This window comes from Dryobates pubescens, chromosome 2 (assembly GCF_014839835.1).
Source record: "Dryobates pubescens isolate bDryPub1 chromosome 2, bDryPub1.pri, whole genome shotgun sequence".
In the NCBI taxonomy this organism is placed as follows: Eukaryota; Metazoa; Chordata; class Aves; order Piciformes; family Picidae; genus Dryobates; species Dryobates pubescens.
Window position 1 is genome coordinate 53,540,805 of NC_071613.1, and position 21,910 is coordinate 53,562,714.

At 46.4% G+C, this 21,910-nt stretch overlaps 1 protein-coding gene across 9 annotated transcripts in view; it reads right to left on the bottom strand.

Moving 5' to 3' along the window:
- The window catches only part of MBD5 (methyl-CpG binding domain protein 5), a 197,930-nt gene that overhangs the window by 71,133 nt on the left and 104,887 nt on the right, over window positions 1-21,910 (bottom strand). For all 9 annotated transcript variants that reach the window (XR_008463062.1, XM_054177727.1, XM_054177715.1 and 6 more), the window contains exons 3-4: window positions 12,285-12,420; window positions 4,321-4,507 (exon numbers count right to left, since the gene is read on the bottom strand). The gene's annotated coding sequence lies outside the window, so the exon portion shown is untranslated. The remainder of the gene's footprint in view (window positions 1-4,320; window positions 4,508-12,284; window positions 12,421-21,910) is intronic.

The window sequence follows — 21,910 nt, forward strand, 5'->3', positions numbered from 1 at the left end:
AATAAGAAGAAAGCTCCAAACCAGGTGAGAACCTCAAAAATGCATCACTTCCTCCTAGTTGAAGGACAACATGTTCTGCCACATATGAACTTCAAACCCTCACAGCCCTTTATTGTCTCAATAGACTTGAAAAACATCTTTGGAAATGCAGATTCATTCACAGAATGGTTTGGGTTGAAAGGGATCTTAAAGACCATCTAGTTCCAAACCCCCTGCCATGGGCAGGGACACCTTCCACTTGACCAGGTTGCTCCAGGCCTCATCACACTGAACACCACCAGGGAGGGGACATCCACAACTTCTCTAGACAACCAGTGCCTCACCACCCTCACTGTAAAGAACTTCTTCCTAATATCAGAAGGTAGGGATACAACAGGTATTTAGCAGATTCTGGCCTAAAAAATAATGAGCTATTACAGGCAAGGAAGCATTTAGGCAGCTCTTCATCACAACATATTGATAACTTGAGGGAAAGAAATGGAGTAACACAAATAGATTGTCACATAAAATGCCTCCATAAACAACACCAAGAACAAATGCTAGAAACTCCTGGAAGAGAAATCTAAGAGAACAAAAGCCTAAGAAATATGAATTCAAGGTACAGACATGCAGGACAGAAGCTTCCCATACTGATTTGGTGTCTGTTTATTTTTTATGGCACCCTCCAGCTCAGCACCTCAATGGCAATCTGAATTCAAGCAACTCCATGGCAAACTTCCAGAGGTTGCTGAAGTTGAATTTCATTCTGTTTTAGAGCTTTTCAAAGTATTATAGTTAAGAAAGAAAGAAAGAAAAAGGTAATTTGGTTCAGTTTTGTAATGAGAAGTGCCCCACATAAAGCCTTTAAACACCACATACCTTGAACTGAGTATTATTAGCAACAGAAAAAGTTTGGAGGGAAAGGAAACAAAGCCAATCCTACAATTAAGGTGAGAAAGTTACAGAGTTTCTGAGGAGGGATCTCAGGGGAGCAATCTGCCCAGCCCAGGGACACTGCTAGAAGGTCAACATAACCAAGGTCACCTCTAAAAGCTGCTTTTTATTGCGTTAAAGAAACCAAATCACAGAGTCCACGAGTTGCAGGTGCAAGATCCCACTTTTTCATCCCTATTTGTAGCCAGATAGGAGGCAAACCAAAAAAGCTTGGACTGTTTTCTCTTTACATCTAACCCTAAATTCTCCTTTGTGTGCAAACTGAACTTGCTTCTCTGCAGCCACCACCACAGCTCCTCTAAAACCCTCTGAGCTTTTCAAAGCCTTATGCCCATCCTACAGTGTTCTCTTTTTTCCCCAGAATAAACAAACCCAATCCTTTCAGCTGTCCTTTACCAGCCCCGCTTTCTAAATCTGGCACAAGCTGTTGCTCTGCTTTGCCACCTTCTGGCTGATACAAATTTGCTTTAAAGGGCAGTGTCCACTCATGAAAACCAGAACCTACCTAAGGCCTCGCTGCCAGTGAGCACAGCCTTGAGTTTTCACCAACGACCTCCATGAAAGCCCTGAGTCTGCCTTCAGCCAGCTTGCTGAGGATACCAAACAGGCTTGGATGCAATGATCTCTGGAGGTCCCTTCCAACCCCTAACATCCTGTGATTTGCTGGCACCAAACCAGACTGTTCAATAATCCATGTCTCATTACTGAGTGGACCTTCAGCCAGTTTGCTGATGATACCAAACTGGGAGCAGTGGCTGACAACCTATCAGGCTCTGCTGACATTCAGCCAGACATGGACAGGCTGCAGAGTTGGGCAGGGGGCAACATCATGAAGGGCGAGTGTAGAGTCCTGCACCTGGGGTAGAACAACTCCCTGCACCATTACAGGTCAGGGTTTGACCTGCTGGAAAGCAGCCCTGTGGAGAAGGACCTGGGAGTGCTGGTGGCTAAGCTCTCCATGAGGCAGAAATGTGCTCTCACGGTCAAGAAGGCCAATGGTGTCCTGGGGTGCATTAAGAAGAGTGTGACCAGCAGGTCAAGGAAGGTTTTTCTCCCCCTGTACTCTGCCCTAGTCAGGCCACTGCTGGAGTACTGGGCCCAGTTCTGGACTCCTCAGCTCAAGACAAACAGGGAACTGCTGGAGTTCACTCCAGTGAAGGCTCTGGGGGCCTGCTGAGAGGCCTAGAGCATCTCTGTGAGGAGAAAAGGCCAAGAGACCTGGGGCTGTTTAGCCTGGAGAAGAGCAGCCTGAGAGGGCTAAAGAACCTGTGGTGGGCAAGAGGATGGGGCCAGACTGGCACAAACTGGAACCCAGCAGCTTCCATCTAAGGATGAGGAGAAACTATTTTGGTGTGAGGGTGCTGGAGGCCTGGAGCAGGCTGCCCAGAGAGGTTGTGGAGTCTCCTTCTCTGGAGAGATTCCAAACCCCCCTGGTCATTATGATCCTGGGCAAGCTGCTGTGGGTGACCCTGCTTTAGCAGGGTGGGGTGGACTGGATGATCTCTAGGGGCCCCTTCCAACCTCAGCCATTCTCTCTGTGACCTTCAGATACCCTTTCCAACCACTATCACCCTATGGTTACATGGTTAACTCTATCTCATGACATGCCTAGCTACTGGTTTTGCTAACTTCACCAGGGGCTATTACCCAGTGCTTCTATAATCCAAGTTGTTCATCTGACCTTATGGAGAAAAGAGACTCTTCACTTCTTCACTCAACAACTCAGTACAGATTTCCTTACAGACACCTGTCTTAGAACCTGTTCACATTGTAGATTCCCCAATTACAGCATGGGAATAATATCTTCCTTGAATCACAGAATGGCCTAAATTGGAAGGGACCTTAGAGACCATCTACTCCATGCCCCCTGCCCTGGGCAGGGACACCTCTCCACTAGACTTGGCTGCTCAAGGCCGCATCCAACCTGGCCTTGAACACCCCCAGGGAGGAGGCATCCACAGCCTCCCTGGGCAGCTTATGCCAGAGTCTCACCATCCTGGTACTGAAGAACTTCTTCCTAAGATCCAATCTAAAGTTACCCTCCCTCAGCTTAAAATCCTTCCTCAGACATTGTTATGAAGAGTCCCTCTCCAGCCTTCCTGTAGGCTCCCTTCAGGTATTGGAAGGCAGCTGAAATCTCCAAGCCTTCTTTCAAGAATTTAGAAGGATGGAAGGCAGAAAATCATTTTTTTCTATGTACAGGCACAACATTAGGGTCCATAACTACAATTCAGAGATACAAATGAGAAAAAACCAAAACACCATCCAAAGATCTTCCAAATGTTCATCAAATCCCACCAAAGCAGATCACTCCTCTGTTAGCTCTCTCCACTGAAAGAAAAGACAGCTCCCTAAAGAAAGTAAGAGTTTGGAAAGGAGTTGTGAACATCAAGTATTCTGTGGGAATACTCTACATATTTGTTGAGAGGTGATCAGGCAGCATGCTGTGTTTTCTCTGAGGAAGGAATGACTGCTAAGGAGGAAGATGTAGCCATGTGTTTAAAACCTCTTATTTTGATGCAACAGATACCGTAGAGACACTCCACTGACTCACTGAGATGTCCAAACAATCTAGTGCAGATTAACATAATTTCCTTTAAAAATAAAACCATAACACATTGCCTTCAACTGGGGCACTTCAGATTAGGGATCTCTTCAGTCTTTTCTGGAGGGATTTAAAAAAGCTTTGGAGAAATCTTAAAGCTCTGGAATTAGCCTGGTATTTATAGCTCCGTTTCCTAGCGTGTTCTCTGAGCTTCCCAGGACATTCTTTTTTCTCCATCTGCTGGTTGTTGACATGGTGCAACCTTGTATTTTGATTAGGGAAATGCAGAAGAATAAGGGCATTTTATTTCACATTTTTCCTGTGATGTTCTGGTCTCATCTCAGGGCAAGGCAGCTACTAGAATATAATCTAGGTCAAGAATGGTGCTGCATATTTTTTCCTGCTACGGAGAAGTGGAGTTCTATTGTTTCATTACATCAAAATATATTACTCCCAATTATGACTAACCCTCCCTATGAATCACACTGTCACAAAACTGCACTTTTCTTACCATTAAAATACTGTGCTTCTTATGCTGCTTCAATACAATCTGGGAAATCTAGGTCAAGACAGCTTCTTTGCTCTCTTGGTCCATGTATGAGGGCACTGCCTTTCATCTAGCAACTGCTATATTGTTTCCTTTTCTCCCTCAGCACTGTTAAATGGTGAAGATCTCTGCTCTTCCTGTTGGTTAGTTGGTTGGTTTTTTTAATGTTATCTCAGATCTTCTGTATTTTACTACCTGAAATACATTTTGTAACAAACTTTACAACCAGAGCCTAAAAAAGGAGACCAAAGTTTCTCGGCTTAATAAATGTGCTGATTTCGGTTGGAATACTTACCTACATTGCTCCTCATGGTCTTGCTTCTAGTTACCTTGGGGATCTTCAGGCTTCTTAAAACTCTTGATGCACTTGAAGCTTTGCTTTAGACAGTCTCCTGTTCAGATCTCCAGAATGGGCTATGTCCATTGAGGCTGGCTCCTTGTCTTACTACACCCCTCATCTGAGGAACTCTTCCACGTTACATCTGTTGAGACAGTTGTGTTATTTAAATGCAAGAGAGCCAAATGGTTTTATTCCACTTTCCTTGACTGCTTTGTAAGGCCTTGGTAAATGACTTCTAATATAAACTACAATAACATTAAAGAAGAATAGGATGGCTCTGACTGGAAACTGATCTAAAAGAGACAAGTGATGTCATTCTCCCCCTCTGCTTTGCTCTGGTGAGACCCCACCTGGAGTACAGCGTTCAGTTCAGGTGCTCCAACACACGAAGCAAATGGAACTACTGGAGTGGATCCAGAGGAAGCCACAAGTATGGCTGGAGGGCTAGGGAACCTCCCCTGTGAGGACAGGCTGAAAGAGTTGGATCTGTTCAGCCTGGAGAAGAGAAGGCTCCAGGGAGACCTTAGAGCAGCCTTTTAGTACCCGAAGGGGGCCTACAAGGAAGGGGTCTTTTTATGAGGGCTTGTAGTGACAGGGCAAGGGGCAAGGAATTTGAGCTGGAAGAAGAGAAATTCAGACTGGAGACAAGGAAACAATTCTTGATAAAGAGGGTGGTGAGACACTGGAATGGGTTGCCCAAGGAGGTTGTAGATGCCCCCTTACTGGAAGTGTTCAAGGCCAGGTTGGATGAGGCCTTGAGCAACCTGGTCCAGCGGAAGGTGTCTCTGCCCATGTCAGGGGGTGTGGAACTAGCTGCTCCCTTCCAACCCAAACCATTCTGTGATTCCATGATTCTTGTGGTTCACTGTCCAAAAGCATTAATAGATTTCAACAGGAAGGTCAATATGCATTTTATGGTAGGACTAGTACACATGCCTCCAGAAAAGTTGAGCTGTCCTGGGGCCCCTATTACAGGAAGGATCTGGAAGTGCTGGAAGGTGTCCAGAGAAAGGCCACGAGGAGGAGCAGAGGGTTGGAGCTGCTCTGAGGACAGACAGAGGGAGTTGGGGCTGTGCAGCCTGGAGAAGAGAAGGCTCCCAGGAGACATCATTGTGGCCTTCCAGGATCTGAACGGCTACAAGAAAGCTGGGGAGGGACTTTTGAGGGTGTCAGGAAGTGATAGGACTGGGGGGGATGGAACAAAACTAGAAATGGGTAGATTGAGATTGGATGTGAGGAAGAAGTTGTTCCCCATGAGGGTGGTGAGAGCCTGGCACAGGTTGCCCAGGGAGGTGGTGGAAGCCTCATGCCTGGAGGTGTTTGCAGCCAGGCTGGATGTGGCTGTGAGCAACCTGCTGTAGTGTGAGGTGTCCCTGGCCATGGCAGGGGGGTTGGAACTGGCTGAGCCTTGAGGCCCCTTCCAAGCCTAACAATTCTATGATTCTATGATGACCACTAAAAACTTTCAACTACAAAGGCTTTAAAGAGTTCCTATGTGCAAATGGCCTTGGTTGTGTAAACGGTTCCACCAGTATTGTGGACGAGCTGTTAAATTAGGCTTCTGCACTGGAACACACACACTGGTGAATCCCAGCTGAAACAGAACCTAGCTTAGTCCATAACATCCATATGGTTGGACTTGATGATCTCAAAGGTCTCTCCCAACCAAAATGATTCCGTGATCTGCCTGTTATTGAGCATCTCCTTCTGAACCACCACCAAAACATACCTGCAGTCCTCTGCCAGCTCACAGTTGGTTAGGCTTTGACTGTGCCAGTTTCAATTTCTCTTGACACTGAAAGGAGTTAACAGTCTTTGCAGGATTTTAACTCAATTAATTAGGTCTTTTAGAGGTGAAATGGAATGGAGCTCATTAGGTTAAAGGCATATCCAAAAGACTTCATGTAGGGCTTTGAAACATTACACCTGAAAGCCTGAGGACTCAGTAAGAACATATTTAAGGATTGGAAGTACAATAATTCAGAATTATTGAGGATTTGGCTTTTAAAAAAATCAATCTTTCATTAAAATAGATCATAGAATAACAGAATCATAGGGTAATAGAATCATGGAATTGTTTTGGTTGGAAAAGATCTCTAAGGTCATTGAGTCCAACCTTCAACCTAAGACCACCACGGCTATTAAACCATGTCCCCAAGTGCCATGTCCACATGTTGGTTGAACACCTCCAGAGATGGTGACTCCACCACCTCCCTGGGCAGCTTGTTCCTGTGCCTGACCACTCCAGCAGCAAAGAAATTGTTCCTAATATCCACCTAAACCTCCCCAGGTGCAGTTTCAGGCCATTTCCTCGTGTCCTATCACCTGATACTAGGGAGAGGAGACCAATCCCCACCTCACTCCAACCTCCTTTCAGGGAGATGTAGAGAGCAATAAGGAGGGACACCTTCCACTAGCCCAGGTTGCTCAAGGTCCCATCCACCCTGGCCTTGAACACCTCCAGGGAGAGGGCATCCAGAACCACTCTGGGCAACCTGTTGCAGTGCCTCAGCACCGCTGAATGATTTTCATGTCTCTAGAATGCTAACAAGGTACTGCCGGTACACAGCTATCCTCACAATGGAAAAATAAGAAAACATTCATAAAATAGGAAAGACTATTAGGAATAGTTCTTCAGGCAGTAAGGCAGTAAGACTTTGGAACAGGTTGCCCAGAGTGGTTCTGGATGCCCCCTCCCTGGAGGGATCACCGTATAACTAAGGTTGGAAGAGACCCCAAGGATCATCAAGTCCAACCTGTCTCCACAGACCTCATGACTAGACCATGGCACCAAGTGCCACGTCCAATCTCCTCTTGAACACCTCCAGGGATGGTGACTCCACCACCTCCCTGGGCAGCACATTCCAAGGCCAGGTTGGAAGAGGCCTTGGGCAACCAAGTGTAGTTAAGAGATGTTCCTGCTCACAGCAGGGAGGTTGGAGTAGATGATCTTTAAAGCTCTTTCCAACCTAAGTCATTCTATGACTCTATATTATTGCTAGTAGTACAATCAAGCCTCTTCCCCAGAGCTGAAAGGGTTAAGCAACTTTGTTGAATAAACATAAGTCTGCTTTATAAATGTAACCAGTCACAGGGTCTAACTACCGAAGAGTTGTGATGAAAAACTAATATAGCAGCTGAAGAATTGGGGCACTGAGTGGACAGAAGTTGTTCACAACAAAGCCAAGTTATGTGGTGAAAGGAGAATGGCATAAATCTCACAGAGTTTGAGGGACACTGAACTGGGAAGAATCCACAGGACTCCCAAGGCTGGGCTGTGACCACTGGGCCTTTGCTTCCAGCTGGAGGTTATCAAGAAATTGAATCACAGAAACATAGAATGTTAGGGGGTTGGAAAGGACTTCAAAAGATCATCCAGTCCAACCCTCCTGCTAGGATCACCTAGAGCAAGTCACACAGGAATGTATCTAGGCGGGTTTTGAATGTCTCCAGAGATGGAGACTTCACAACCTCTGGGGGCAGCCCGCTCCAGGGCTCTGGCACCCTCACAGTGAAAAAGTTTTCCCTCCTGTCCCTGTGGAATCTTCTCTGCTTCAGCTTGCACCCATTGCCCCTTGCCCCATCAGTGGGCATCCCTGAGGAGAGCCTGGTTCTGTCCTCCTGGCACTTGTCCTTCACATCTTGATAAACATGAAACGCATTACTCTGGATCTGCAACTCTAACATACAAATGGCTTCATTTCAACACCAGAATTTCTTCTTCAACTGTAGAAATGACAGCAATTTTTCACTCCTTCCCACTGTGCATAAGCTGCATGAAATACTTGCAAGAATGAACATTTTTATGCAGGTTATTCATAAAGCAGTCAATAAATAAGCATCCATGGATCCCAACGTAGCTTATCTTTACAGCAACACACCAAACAGCAAGGTGATATAACCCACCATTAAAGAATCTGCATACAAATATATATATATATATATATATATATATATATATATATATATATTTAGATGGTAATTTCACTATGGATATTACATTCTCAGATCAAATTATTTATTAATGTTTAAACACATTGAAAGGTATTGATAAGAGACATTTTTATGATGGACTTCCCCTCGAGTGGATAATGCTAATCATGGCAAACACTGTAAAACTAATTTACTGGAAACAATTTCAAGAGATGGATGCAATAGCCAAGAATGAAACCTAAGTCATACAAGGGCTTAAAATAACTAGGTCATGTGGACACTGCACTGAAGATTGAAGCAGCATCAGTGAAAGACGCTCCTAAGAAAAGCCTCAAGAACCCTCCACAAGGCTTTATCAAAAGGAATGCAAATAAATAAACAGATTTGAAACTTCCTAGCAAAAAACAATCAGAGCAGCAATGAAAAGCCCCAAGAAACCTCCATGAAGCATTCTTAAAATGAATTTACAGAGTACACCAGGTTGGAAAAGACCTTTGAGATCATCAAGTCCAACCTATCACCCAACACCATCTAATCAACTAAACCATGGCACCAAGTGCCTCATCCAGGCTCTTCCTAAACACTTCCAGGGATGGTGACTCCACCACCTCCCTGGGCAGCACATTCCAATGGCCAATCTCTCTTGCTGGGAAGAATTTCTTCCTAACATCCAGCCTAAAGCTCCCTTGGTGCAGCGTAAGGTTGTGTCCTCTTGTTCTGGTGCTGCTTGCCTGCGAGAAGAGACCAACCCCCACCTGGCTACAACCTCCCTTCAGGGAGTTGTAGATGGCAATAATGCCTCCCCTGAGCCTCCTCTTCTCCAGGCTAAGCAACCCCAGCTCCCTCAGCCTCTCCTCCCAGGGCTGTGCTCCAAACCCCTCCCCAGCTTTGTTGCCCTTCTCTGGACACTTTCCAGCATCTCAACATCCTTCCTAAACTGAGGGGCCCAGAACTGGAAAGAGTGCTCAAGGTGTGGCCTAACCAGTGCTGAGTACATTTTGGACTCAATACCTAAATCAAACAGTAAGGATTAGATGGTGTGGATTAGATGGTGTTGGGTGATAGGTTGGACTCGATGATCTCAAAGGCCTTTTCCAACCTGGTACATTCTGATGATGATAAAAACTCAGCATTAAAACCCAACGCAAAAGGCAGCATGGAAGCAAAGATGTAATTAAAGTTTTCTGCTGCAATAAAAAAAACAACAACCATAAAGTAAAAAGAAATTAATTACCCTAATGATGCACATGTCATTTACAAACTTCCTAGCAGCAAAATCCTGGTGCCACAGAGAGAGCTGCCCAGCTGCAGAGCACAGGTTTATAAATAGTAAGCCTAGACTACCGGTGATAATCAAAAGGCTCCTATATGGCGAGCCAAGAGAATTTTTGTGGCTAATTCAATAGGCTCTGCATTGCTTCTCCCCTCCTGAAAGTCTGGGACTCATTCTCCTTACTAAACCAGTCTTCCTGGCTTTCTTTGCCTACTACCAGGGTTGTTTTGGGCTTTTGTCTGTGTGTGTGATGAAGAATTAAACACAAGCACTTGTGAAAACAAAATGTACAGGAATTCTGCTGGTCTTGCCAATTGAAAAAATGGACACTTGACCCTGCAAGAAAAAGCACTTCAGCAGTCTGCTATCTCATGTAAGGGGACTGCCATAGCTGTTGGGTCATGTGTCCAGTTCTGGGCCCCTCAGTTTAGGAAGGAGGTTGACTTGCTGGAACGAGTCCAGAGAAGGGCAACGAAGTTGGTGAGGGGTTTGGAACACAAGCCTTATGAGGAGAGGCTGAGGAGGCTGGGATTGCTTAGCCTGGAGAAGAGGAGACTCAGGGGAGACCTTATTACTCTCTACAATGACCTGAAGGGAGGTTGTAGACAGATGGATGTTGGTCTCTTCTCCCAGGCAGCCAGTACCAGAACAAGAGGACACAGTCTCAGGCTGCGCCAGGGAAGGTTTAGGTTGCATGTGAGGAAGAAGTTCTATACAGAGAGAGTGATTGCCCATTGGAATGGGCTGCCTGGGGAGGTGGTGGAGTCACCATCATTGGAGGTGTTCAGGAGGAGACTTGATGGGGTGCTTGGTGCCATGGGTTAGTTGTTTGGGTGGTGTTGGATTGGTTGATGGGTCGGACGCAATGATCTTGAAGGTCTCTTCCAACCTGCTTTATTCTATGTATTCTATGTGGACACTGCTGTCCTGTTATTAAATAGCACCACACATGGAAAGCTCAGTCTATCACTCAGAGATAAGCACAGGACTTACTGAGGGACTACAATATGTTTGGGTTTTTTTGACTGCACACACAAGCAGAACAATAAACTTCCCAGTGAGTTCTCCCCAAGTTGCAGGAGTCTACTGGCAAATGTATTTTTGGGGATGAGACATCTGTTTGGCTTTTTTTCCTTTCCTTTCTCCCTGCATGTGTCTGGTTTGCTTTGTGAGCTTTCTATTTACATAACAAGTCTGTGCTACCAGATTAAAAAAATCCTGTCCCCATCTAATCTCTTAAGATACACACAATATTCTTACAACTATGCTATTTGATGCAGCTAAAATTAAAGATACTCTGCTTTCCCTACCACCAAGAAAAAAAAAAAGAAAAAGCCTCAAAATGCTTTTCCAGTAAGAGAAACAAACCCAATACATTTTCAATTGTGTGCTGTCATGAAGGAGTAGAGAAAAGGAATGGCAGTCAGCCAGCTCTCTTCTTTCGGCAGGTAGGTTTAAAATATAGTTCTTCTAAACCAATCAGCTGGATTCTGTGCTGTTTCTCAGGTTCTTCTTCCCATTTGTCCTCTGGCATAACTGAAAAATCATGCAATGGCTTAGCTTGGAAGGGACCTCAGAAATGCAAAGTGTTCCTCCAGAACAGTTCATTCCAAATTTGGGCTGCATCAAGAGGAGTGTGCCCAGCTGGGTCGAGAGAGGGGATTGTGTCTCTTTGCTCTGCTCTGATGAGAGAGAGGGGATTGTGTCCCTTTGCTCTGCTCTGATGAGAGAGAGGGGATTGTGTCCCTTTGCTCTGCTCTGATGAGAGAGAGGGGATTGTGTCCCTTTGCTCAGCTCTGATGAGAGAGAGGGGATTGTGTCCCTTTGCTCAGCTCTGATGAGAGAGAGGGGATTGTGTCCCTTTGCTCACCTCTGATGAGAGCCCACCTCAAATACTGCATCCAGTTCTGGTGTCCCCAGCATAAGAAGGACACAGAGCTGTTGAAGTGAGTCCAGAGGAGGGCCACAAGGATGATCAAAGGGCTGGAGCACCTCTGCCATGAGGATAGGCTGAGGGAGCTGGGGGTGTTCAGCCTGGAGAAGAGAAGACTCTGGAGGGACCTTAGAGCTGCCTTCCAATACCTGAAGGGATCCAACAGGAAGGCTGCAGAGGGACTTTGCATAAGGGTGTCTAGAGACAGGACAAGGGAGAATGGTTTGGGAAGAAGTTCTTCAGTATGAGGGTGGTGAGACTCTGGCATAGGCTGCCTGAGGAGGATGCAGATGCCTCCTCCCTGGGGGTGTTGAAGGCCAGGTTGGATGAGGCCTTGAGCAGTCAAATCTAGTTGAGAGGAGTCCCTGCCCATGGCAGGGAGGTTGGAGTAGACAATCTCTGGGGCTCTTTCCAACCTAAGCCATTCAATGAAATTACAGCCATGAGCTCCATGCTGGAAAGTAACTGGCCAAAGTTTTGAAAGATGCTCAGAAGCACCCAGTCTGATCTGGGCTGACTTTATTGCCAGTAATTGCTGGTTTTATTTTGTTTAGTAACGGCATCATCTTCCCTTCACTGAAAATGAAGATGGTATCACTCATTTCCAGCAGTGGCTCTCTGCTGCTGGCAGATACACAACCTAACAGCAGCCTACTGGAAGCCCACCATTGTCTTCTGACACATCAAAGAAAACAGAATCAATGGGTTTAAAATCTGAAATCAGTGCTGGCTATCCACATGCATGTGACGGCCAGAGCAGCAAAGAGAGAATTCACCTACCTCAACTCAGGAAGACTGGTGGAGGTAATCCACCAGCTTTTGCTGGGTCTCTGAACTTTTGGAAAGAATTAGAAGTGCTGTTTCTTCAAGTCTTTGTGTTTCTTTGCCTGTTTTGTTGTGGTAAAGCCTCTTCTTCCTGCAATAAAATACATGATGGACTAAATCAAAGCTGGCAGAAAGACAGCTCATCAAACCTGTGCCTCATGGAAGCTTCTCTGACCGACTGCTTCACTAGGGAAAATCCATGGGTACATTCAGAACACCAAACACTGACCAAACATGGTGAGGTTCACCTAGTAGTCAGTGAAGAAAGGACAGGGCAGGACAGGACAGGACAGAACAACAGAACAGAACAGAACAGAATAGAATAGAATAGACCAGACCAGACCAGACCACACCACACCACACCAGACAAGGTTGGAAAAGACCTTTGAGATCATCAAGTCCAACCTATCACCCAACACCATCTCATCAACTAAACCATGGCACCAAGTGCCTCATCCAGGCTCTTCTTAAACACTTCCAGGGATGGTGACTCCACCACCTCCCTGGGCAGCACATCCCAGTGGCCAATCTCTCTTGCTGGGAAGAACTTCTTCCTAACATCCAGCCTGAACCTCCCCTGGCACAGCTTGAGACTGTGTCCTCTTGGGGTTGTTGTGTAGAACCCAGCACTTAGATGTGTTAAATCTCATGCCATTGGACTCTGCCCATCTGTCCAGCCTGGCAAGGTTGAGTCCAAAGTGGGATTTGAAATAAATGAGTCTAATCTGATCCTAAATACATCTGCATTCTGAATTGCCCTCTGGAAGGATCTTTCTTCACTGACCATAAACACAAAAACCAGAAATACTGTCCACAGGTTGTGTCCAGCTCTGGTGACATCCTTCACTGCTTTTCATGTCCACAGAGTTTAGGTTATAGAACTAGAGCCCACACAGCTGGAGAATGGGGGGGGGGGGGGGAAGGAGGACTTTGTAATGAGGTATTTTTGCACAGATCTACCATAAAAGCTCAGAGAACTACAACTGTAAAAGACATGCCTGGTTTTGCTTATTTTTAGCCAATTGATACACACATTTCTCTCTGTATATAAACATTCATACACATACCCTGAAATTCACATAAACCCCACCAAGAAGCTCTGACACCACTGAAAGTAGATTTCAGACTTGAAGACATTTCTACCTAAAGTGCTTTGTTGATTTTTCACTTAAACCAGAGGCAGCTCCAACCAGTTCTGTGACTTGAACATGGGATGGAGAATCACAAACTTGGCCTAACCACAGCCTTCCATTAAATATTGTTATTATAACCTGCATAAAGAGTGTGAAAATGTCTTTCCATGGACACTTGGACTAACTACAGGGATCAGAGGATTTTCAGGATTCTCCAGGGTAGACCTGGAGCCTTGATCAATGCAGAAGACCTGGCTTAATTCAGGGCTCTGCCAGCTCCTCTGCATGAAGGTTCCAAACTATGGGCACTCCAGGTTTTTTCCTTATGTCTCCATTTCCCTGGGACTCTTCTCAAGGAGGAAATCCCCACACTGTAGCCCCTTGCTCATGTGAGAGGGCACAACTCAACCCTCTGCTGCAAGGCTCCTCCTGGCTCCAGGTGCTGCCCCCTCTCCTCCTCCATGGCTAACACCACCAGGCCAGGGAATCAGATAAAGGAGCCGACTGGGGTATTTCTGCTGGATTAGTCTTAACCTAGATCAGTTCCCTAATCTCTGTGGCTGGAGGAATGCTGGTGCTGGACTAGCTGCTTTGGCAGGAGTGGCACATGTACAGGAAAAGAGCAGTGGTAAATTTGGCTCAGCCAGGCCAAAAATCACTTCTGTTTTTCTCCTTTCTTTTAGAACCCTGCAGTGCTGAAAGCATCTTCTCCTCTTCTCTTCTGACAGGAGGACATCAGGATATTTCATTGTTTAAGGAAAAGTAATATATAGCTGTCTACACATTCAAGCTGCTTGATCCCAATTCTAAATTTAAACTCTTAGCATGGCAAAGAGCAGGTAAGCACATCCAAAAAGCACTGGTTTGAGTATCTGACTGATGTCAGCATAAAGACGTCGGCAGTAATAACCTTGCTTCCTTAGCAATTAGAACTCACATCTATTACCTGAATATTTGTTAGACAGGACCTGGAGAAAATGAAGTTAGAATAGAAGAAAATGAGAAGCAAATATCCTGCCTTCCAAGACTACCTTTGCATGAACAGATGGCCTTTGCCAAGTGCACTGTTCCTTCTGAAAGACAACACATGGATGTAACAGCAAAAATACATTTTAACTGCTTGATAACCAAGAGACCAAGTGACAAACGCTGAAACCAGAAGTACAGTAACAAGGGGGATGGCTTTTAGAGAATACATAGAATACATAGAATAAACCAGGTTGGAAGAGACCTTCAAGATCATCGCGTCCAACCCATCAACCAATCCAACACCGCCCAAACAACTAACCCACAGCACCAAGTACCCCGTCAAGTCTTCTCCTAAAAACCTCCAGTGATGGCGACTCCACCACCTCCCCAGGCAGCCCATTCCAATGTGCAATCACTCTTTCTGTATAGAACTTTTTTCTAACATCCAGCCTGAATCTCCCCTGGCGCAGCCTGAGACTGTGTCCTCACAGCTAGTGAACTAGAAGCTAGTTCAAAGATCAGCTATAGCTGATAGAAGGACATGGGAGGGCTGCTCATAGAATCATAGAATCAACTGCTTTGGAAAAGACCTCAGGGATCATCAAGTCCAACGTATTACCTAATACCTAACACCTCCTGACAACTAAACCATGGCTCCAAGGGCCACATCCAAGCCTTTTTTGAACACCTCCAGGGACAGTGACTCCACCACCTCCCTGGGCAGCACATTCCAATGGCCAATTACTCTTTCTGGGAAGAACTTTCTCCTCACCTCCAGCCTAAACTTCCCCTGGTGCAGCATGAGATGGATGGACAAGTTCATCATGAGCCACCAATATGCCCTTGTGACCAAGAAGGCCAATGGTGTCATGGGATGCACTAAAAAGAGTGTGGCCACCAGGTCGAGGAAGGTTCCCCTCTACCTCTACTCTGCCCTGGTGAGAACACATCTGGAGTCCTGGCTCCAGTTCTGGGCTCCCCAGTTCAAGAGACAGGGAATTACTGGGGAGAGTCCAGTGGAGGCTATGAAGATCCTGAGGGGCCTGAAGCCTCTCTGTGAAGAGATAAGACCGAGAGACCTGGGGCTATGATCTTGGAGAAGAGCAGCCTGAGAGCCTGGAGCAGGCTGCCCACAGAGCTTGTGGAGTCTCCTTCTCTGGAGAGATTCCAAACCCAGCTGGGCATTGTGATAGAGCTCCCAAACAGAGAGGGACCTGGGGGTGCTGATTGACAGCCGCCTAAACATGAGCCAGCAGTGTGCCCAGGTGGCCAAGAGGGCCAATGGCATCCTGGCCTGCATCAGGAATAGTGTGGCCAGCAGGAGCAGGGAGGTCATTGTGCCCCTGTACTCTGCATTGGTTAGGCCACACCTTGAGTCCTGCGTCCAGTTCTGGGCCCCTCAGTTTAAGAAGGACATTGAGACACTTGAAGTTGTCCAGAGAAGGGCAACAAGGCTGGGGAGAGGCCTTGAGCACAGCCCTGTGAGGAGAGGCTGAGGGAGCTGGGGTTGTTTGGCCTGGAGAAGAGGAGGCTCAGCAGAGACCTCATTGCCCTCTACAACTACCTGAAAGGTGGTTGTGGCCAGGAAGGGGTTGGTCTCTTCTCCCAGGCAACCAGCACCAGAACAAGGGGACACAGTCTCAACTGTGCCAGGGGAGGTTTAGACTCGAGGTGAGGAGAAAGTTCTTCACCGAGAGAGTCATTCATCATTGGGATGTGCTGCCCAGGGAGGTGGTGGAGTCACCGTCCCTGGAGGTGTTCAAGAGGGGATTGGATGTGGCACTTGGTGCCATGGTCTAGTCATGAGGTCTGTGGAGACAGGTTGGACTCGATGATCCTCGAGGTCTCTTCCAACCTTAGTGATAACTGTGATACTGTGACGCTGGGCAAGCTGCTGTGGTGCCCCTTCTTTAGCACAGGGGGTTGGAGTGGATGATGTCCAGCCCCCACCCTGCTGGCAGTCTGTGATGCCAGGGGGCTAACACGCTGACACGTTGTTCCCCTGCCAGGACCTCCAAGGCTAGCATGCTAACATATTTGCCTTGGGAATGTGATGCATCACTGCAACATCCTGAAGTTCTTCACAGATTTTGCAACGGTGCCATTCAAGTGGCTGTGGCTTTGAAGAGAGAAGATGTCAGAAGGGATCCTGCCTATTTTTTTGTCTCCAGTTACAGGCAAAAAAAAAAAGAAGAAAAAAAGAAATGGAATTTTAATTTGCAAGAGGAGAAAATCAGAGCCATCCATTTAGTCAATAGTCTCAATCCTATAAATCCTGCCTATCTGATAGTTCCATAAAGAAGGTGACAAGTACTAATAATGACTCTTACAGCCATGAAAAGACTTTTATTTTCTCAAAAGCCTTGGTTTTGACAGGAGAGGTGCAGGCTCCTATTCAGCACCAGCACACAGGCAATCTTCACCCCGCAATTTCCAATCGGAAGGCAAACAATCAGCTTGACAAATAGATCACTTTCTGAGCAGGGAGAAAATCACTGCCCTGGCCAAGGCTGGCTAATAAAGAGGTAAGCACAGTGCAGGTCCGTGTGCCACAGCCCTCCCTGTGCCTAACTGCTGGTTGCTATGGCAAGCACTTCCCTCTGTTTTCTACATTAAACCACAATATGTTTGCTGCTTCCTTCTTCTTCATATCTGGATGAAGTTACCACTCAAGATTTGGACCTGTAAGGTGTGGGAAGCTGAAGGTGCTCTCCAACACCTACTCTGCTCTGCTGAGGCCACACCTGCAATATTGCATCCAGTTCTGGGCTCCCCAGTTCAGGAGGGACAGGGATCTAATTGAGAGAGTCCAATGGAGGGCTACAAGGGTGATGAAGGGACTGGAGCGCTGCCCTGTGAGGAGAGGCCTGGGGCTGATTAATCTGGAGAAGAGAAGACTGAGAGGGGAATGTATCAATGTCTCTAAATATCTGAGGGCCTGGTGTCAGGAAGGAAGGGACAGGCTCTGCTCAGTTGCACCCTGTGACAGGACAAGGGGCAATGGATGTAAACCGCAGCACAGGAGCTTCCACCTCAACATGAGGAAAAACTTCTTTACTATAAGGGTCACAGAGCACTGGAACAGGTTCCCCAGAGAGGCTGTGGAGTCTCCTTCTATGGAGACTTTCAAGCCCTGTCTGGATGCATTCCTGTGTGACCTGCGCTGGATTATATGGCCCCGCTCTGCAGGGGGGATGGGCTTGAAGATCTCTGCCCCTCTACTCAACACTGTTAGGCCACACCTTGGGTACTGTGTCCAGTTCTGGGCCCATCAATTTAAGAAGGATATTGAGACACTTGAACGTGTCCAGAGGAGGGCAACGAGGCTGGGGAGAGGTCTGGAGCACAGCCCTGGGAGGAGAGGCTGAGGGAGCTGGGGTTGCTTAGCCTGGACAAGAGGAGGCTCAGGGGAGACCTTCTTGCTCTCTACAACTACCTGAAGGGAGGTTGTAGCCAGGTGGGGGCTGGGCTCTTCTCCCAGGCAACCAGCACCAGAACAAGAGGACACAGTCTCAAGCTGTGCCAGGGAGGTTCAGGCTGGATGTTAGGAAGTTCTTCATAGAAAGAGAGATTGGCCATTGGAATGTGCTGCCCAGGGAGGTGGTGGAGTCCCTGCCCCTGGAGGCGTTCAAAAAAGGATTGGATGTGGCACTTGAAGCCATGGTTTAGTTAATCATGAGGTGTTGGGTGATAGGTTGGGCTTGATGATCTCTGAGGTCTTCTCCAACCTTATTGATTCTACCATCTCCAGAGGTCCCTTCCAACCCCTAACATCCTGTGATCAGTCACACCTTCCAGTTTGGTCTGGGGTTGTGACAAGGTCTCAGAATCAAACAGTGATGAACAATTTCACCATGACTTGCACTCACCCATAAGGGGGTGTTCTAAAAACTTGTGATTTATTTCTCATAGCTCCTTTGCAGACCTCTTGTACATGCACTGCTGTCCTCTAGCTCACACAATGGAAATGTAATCTGCTTTTCTCCTTCACTGATCTTTAATTTAATATAGAGATAACTGTGAAATTGATGAGGACTGAGATGATAAACAAATAATTTGAGCTCAGTGTAATACCAATTTCTCTTTTCCCTTCCTTTTCTTCCTAAACAAATGTTGGTAGAGGAACAAAGGAAGGAGTTAGCAACATGAAAATAAAAATGTAGTGATTACTGCTGCAGACTAAAAAACTAATTGATTGTCATTCTGTAGTTGTCTCTACCTGAATCACAGTGGTGTTTCCAAAGGTGCCTAAGAGCCAGCTAGAAGCCCAAGAGCCATCACATGAGGAGAGGCTCATGCCAGTGCATTTTCTTCATTTCTATTGCTAACATCAAGCCTTAGCACACCAAAAGCAAACAGACTCACAGAATGGTAGGGGTTGAAAGGGACCTCTGGAGATCACCTAGTCCAAACTTCCCTGCTAGCACATTTAGTAACCCTGACAAGAAACAGGAACAAACTTCATCCCACCCAAGAGGTCCACACCAGACCTACTGCAAACTCAGCTGCCCTCCACCAGAGAAAGCTCCAGAATCAAACTTGGTAACAGTCATATACTTAAAAAACCAGAAAAAACCCCCATATCTTTTGATAGCAACACAACAACAGAATTGTTTGGGTTGGAAAACACCTCTAAATTCATCAAGTCCTACCTTCAACCCAAGACCACCATGGCCACTAACCCATGTCCCAAAGTACCATGTCCACACACTTTTTTAAACATCTCCAGGGATGGTGACTCCATCACCTCTCCCTGGGCAGCCTGTTCCAATGCCTGACCACTCTTGCAGCAAAGGAATTGTTCCAAATATCCAACCTAAAGCTTCCCTGGAGTGACTTGAGGCCATTTCCTCTCATTCTATCAGCTGTTAGCAGGCTGGTTTTCACTACAGTCCTCTTTTTCTCCCCCCACATGAAAATACATGATGTGTACATGGCTTCATCTCTTTCTCATATCCTGTCCTGAGATAGGAAACAAGTGGAAAGATTGTCAGCAGGGTCAGTGGTCCTGAATTATGACTTTTAACTTCTCCTGTACTCCATAATGGATAAAGCTTGCAGAAACAGTCTCTCCAAAGCATATTTACAACTTGCTTAAAGTTGCAAACAAATGTTACACACACTACTGTACATTCTTTTTGTGATGATAGGATGCACCAATGTTGCCTTGCAGACAGCTGAACTTGCCTCTCCACCTGTCCAGGTTTCCTGCTGCCTCTCCAGCTGCTTGTGTGCTTCCACACCATGCTGGAACCCTCCTTGCACTAGTAAGACCTAATTGAACCCACCAGACTCAGATTATGATCTGCAAATTGCTTCTGCTGACACCAAGATTCTAAGTCTTTCCTTTCAGAACATGGCAAAAGCAATGAAGCACTGCACAATGCTTGAGTAAATACACCAACAGCATAAGAAGCAGAAATGATGGATACTTGGACTTCAACAGAAGCTGGACATGAGGCAGTGATGGACACTTGCAGCCCAGAAGGTCAGTCACCTTCTGGGCTGCATCAAAAATAGCATGGTCAACAGATTGAGAGAGGTGGCTCTGCCCCTCTGCTCTGGTGAGACCTCACCTGGAGTACTGCTGTGGAGCCCCCAACACAAGAAAGGCATGGAATTATCAGAGCAGGTCCAGAAGAGGCCACAGAAATGATCAGAGCTGGAGCACTTCTACTACAAAGACAGGCTGAGAGAGTTGGGGTTGTTCAATCTGGAGAAAAGGCAGCTTTAGGGAGACCTTCTGGTGGCCTTTCAGTACTTAAAGGGGCTGAGTGGAGGACTCTTTAGAGGGGCATGCAGCCTTAGGACAAGGGGCAGTGGTTTTAAACTAGAGAAGGGAGATTTAGATAGGACATTAGGAAGTTGTTCTTCACTGTGAACGTGGTGAACAGAACTAGAACAGGTTGCCCAGGGAGGTGGCAAAGACCCCATCCCCGCAGACATTCAAGGTCAGGCTTGATGGAGCTCTGAGCACCCTGCTCTAGTTAAAGATGTTCTTCTGACTGCAGGGGGGTTGGACTAGATGACCTTTAAAGGTCTCTTCCAACCCAGTGCATTCTATGATTCTAAGATTAAACTGCTCTCCAAAGCCTCAAACTCATTAGGAAAGAAGAAATTTACTGCAGCAAGCACACCAAGTTTATACTTTTGCTTCATGATACTTTATCATCAGATAATAAAGTGCCTTCTTTTGCACATGACATTATGCTCTTGTTTAAAATGAAATCCTCCAAAAAAGAAAAGAACATAAACTTTTCAAGACTATGTTATTCCTTATTTAAAACTCCTTGGCATCATTCTCCATAACTGCCCAATCTTGATTATTTTCAGCTCTCAGGCAAGCCAAATCCTGCCACGGCAGTTGATGGGAGGAGAACTCAATAACTGGGGTCCAGCACAGACTCTTTGCATCAGTTTTATGCTGGTCTGCAACCAAGGCTGCTGGCAGAAAGTTCTGTTTTCTCCTGAAGCTGAAACCTTGTAGATCTGAAGTTCACACAGAAAGGAATTACCTCAGCCAGGTAGATGAGCACCCCCACACATGAAAGGTTTTGTCACTGTTACTGCTGAGGTATGAGATAATTGGAAGCTTTTCAAGAAGCTAAGGATAAAAAAAGAGTAATAAACAGCAACAAAGAAGAAAAAAAAAGCCTGTAGCTTCACAGCCCTCTCATCACTGAACTCTTTAAGAAGGAACTACCTTAGGGAAGATCAAGGAATGACTGGGTTTAACAGGTCGAATTTTACTCTGCTTATTCAGTGATGTGACCAGCTTATCACCCCCACACTCTCACTTTCCATGCTCTCTGCTTCTGTCACTCCTCTATGGCTAAGGGGTGTTAGGCTTCCAGTACAATGATAACCAAAGTTCTTCACACACAGATTTCAAAGTGCTGGGTCCTGCATGTGGACTGCAATAAGCCCAGGAATGCTGCAGGATGGGGGCAGAGTGGCTGGAAAGTGCCTGGCAGAAAGGACCTGAGAGTGTTGGTCAACAGCTGGATGAAGATGAGTCTGTGCATGCCCAGGTGGCCAAGAAGGCTACCAGCATCCTGCTCTGTATCAGGAAGGGTGTGGACAGCTGGACCAGGGAAGACATTGACCTCTGTACTGGGCACTGGTGAGGCCACACCTTGTGTATTTGGTTTAGTTTTAGGCCACTCACTCCAAGAAGGACACTGAGATACTAGAGCAGGTCCAGAGATGAGCAATGAAGCTGGTGCAAGGTCTAGAGCACAAGTCTTTTAAGGAGGAGGGGAGAGAAGTAAGGTTGTTCAGCCTGGACAAAAGGAGGCTCAGCAGAGACCTCCTGGCTCTCTACAATGCCCTTAAAGGAGGCTGGAGTGAGGTAGGAGTTAGTCTCTTCTCCCTAATAAGTGATAGGATGAGAGGAAACAGTCTCAGGTTGCACCAGGGGAGGTTTAGATTGGATGTGGGGAACAAATTCTTCCCCAAAGGCTGCCCAGGGCAGTGGTG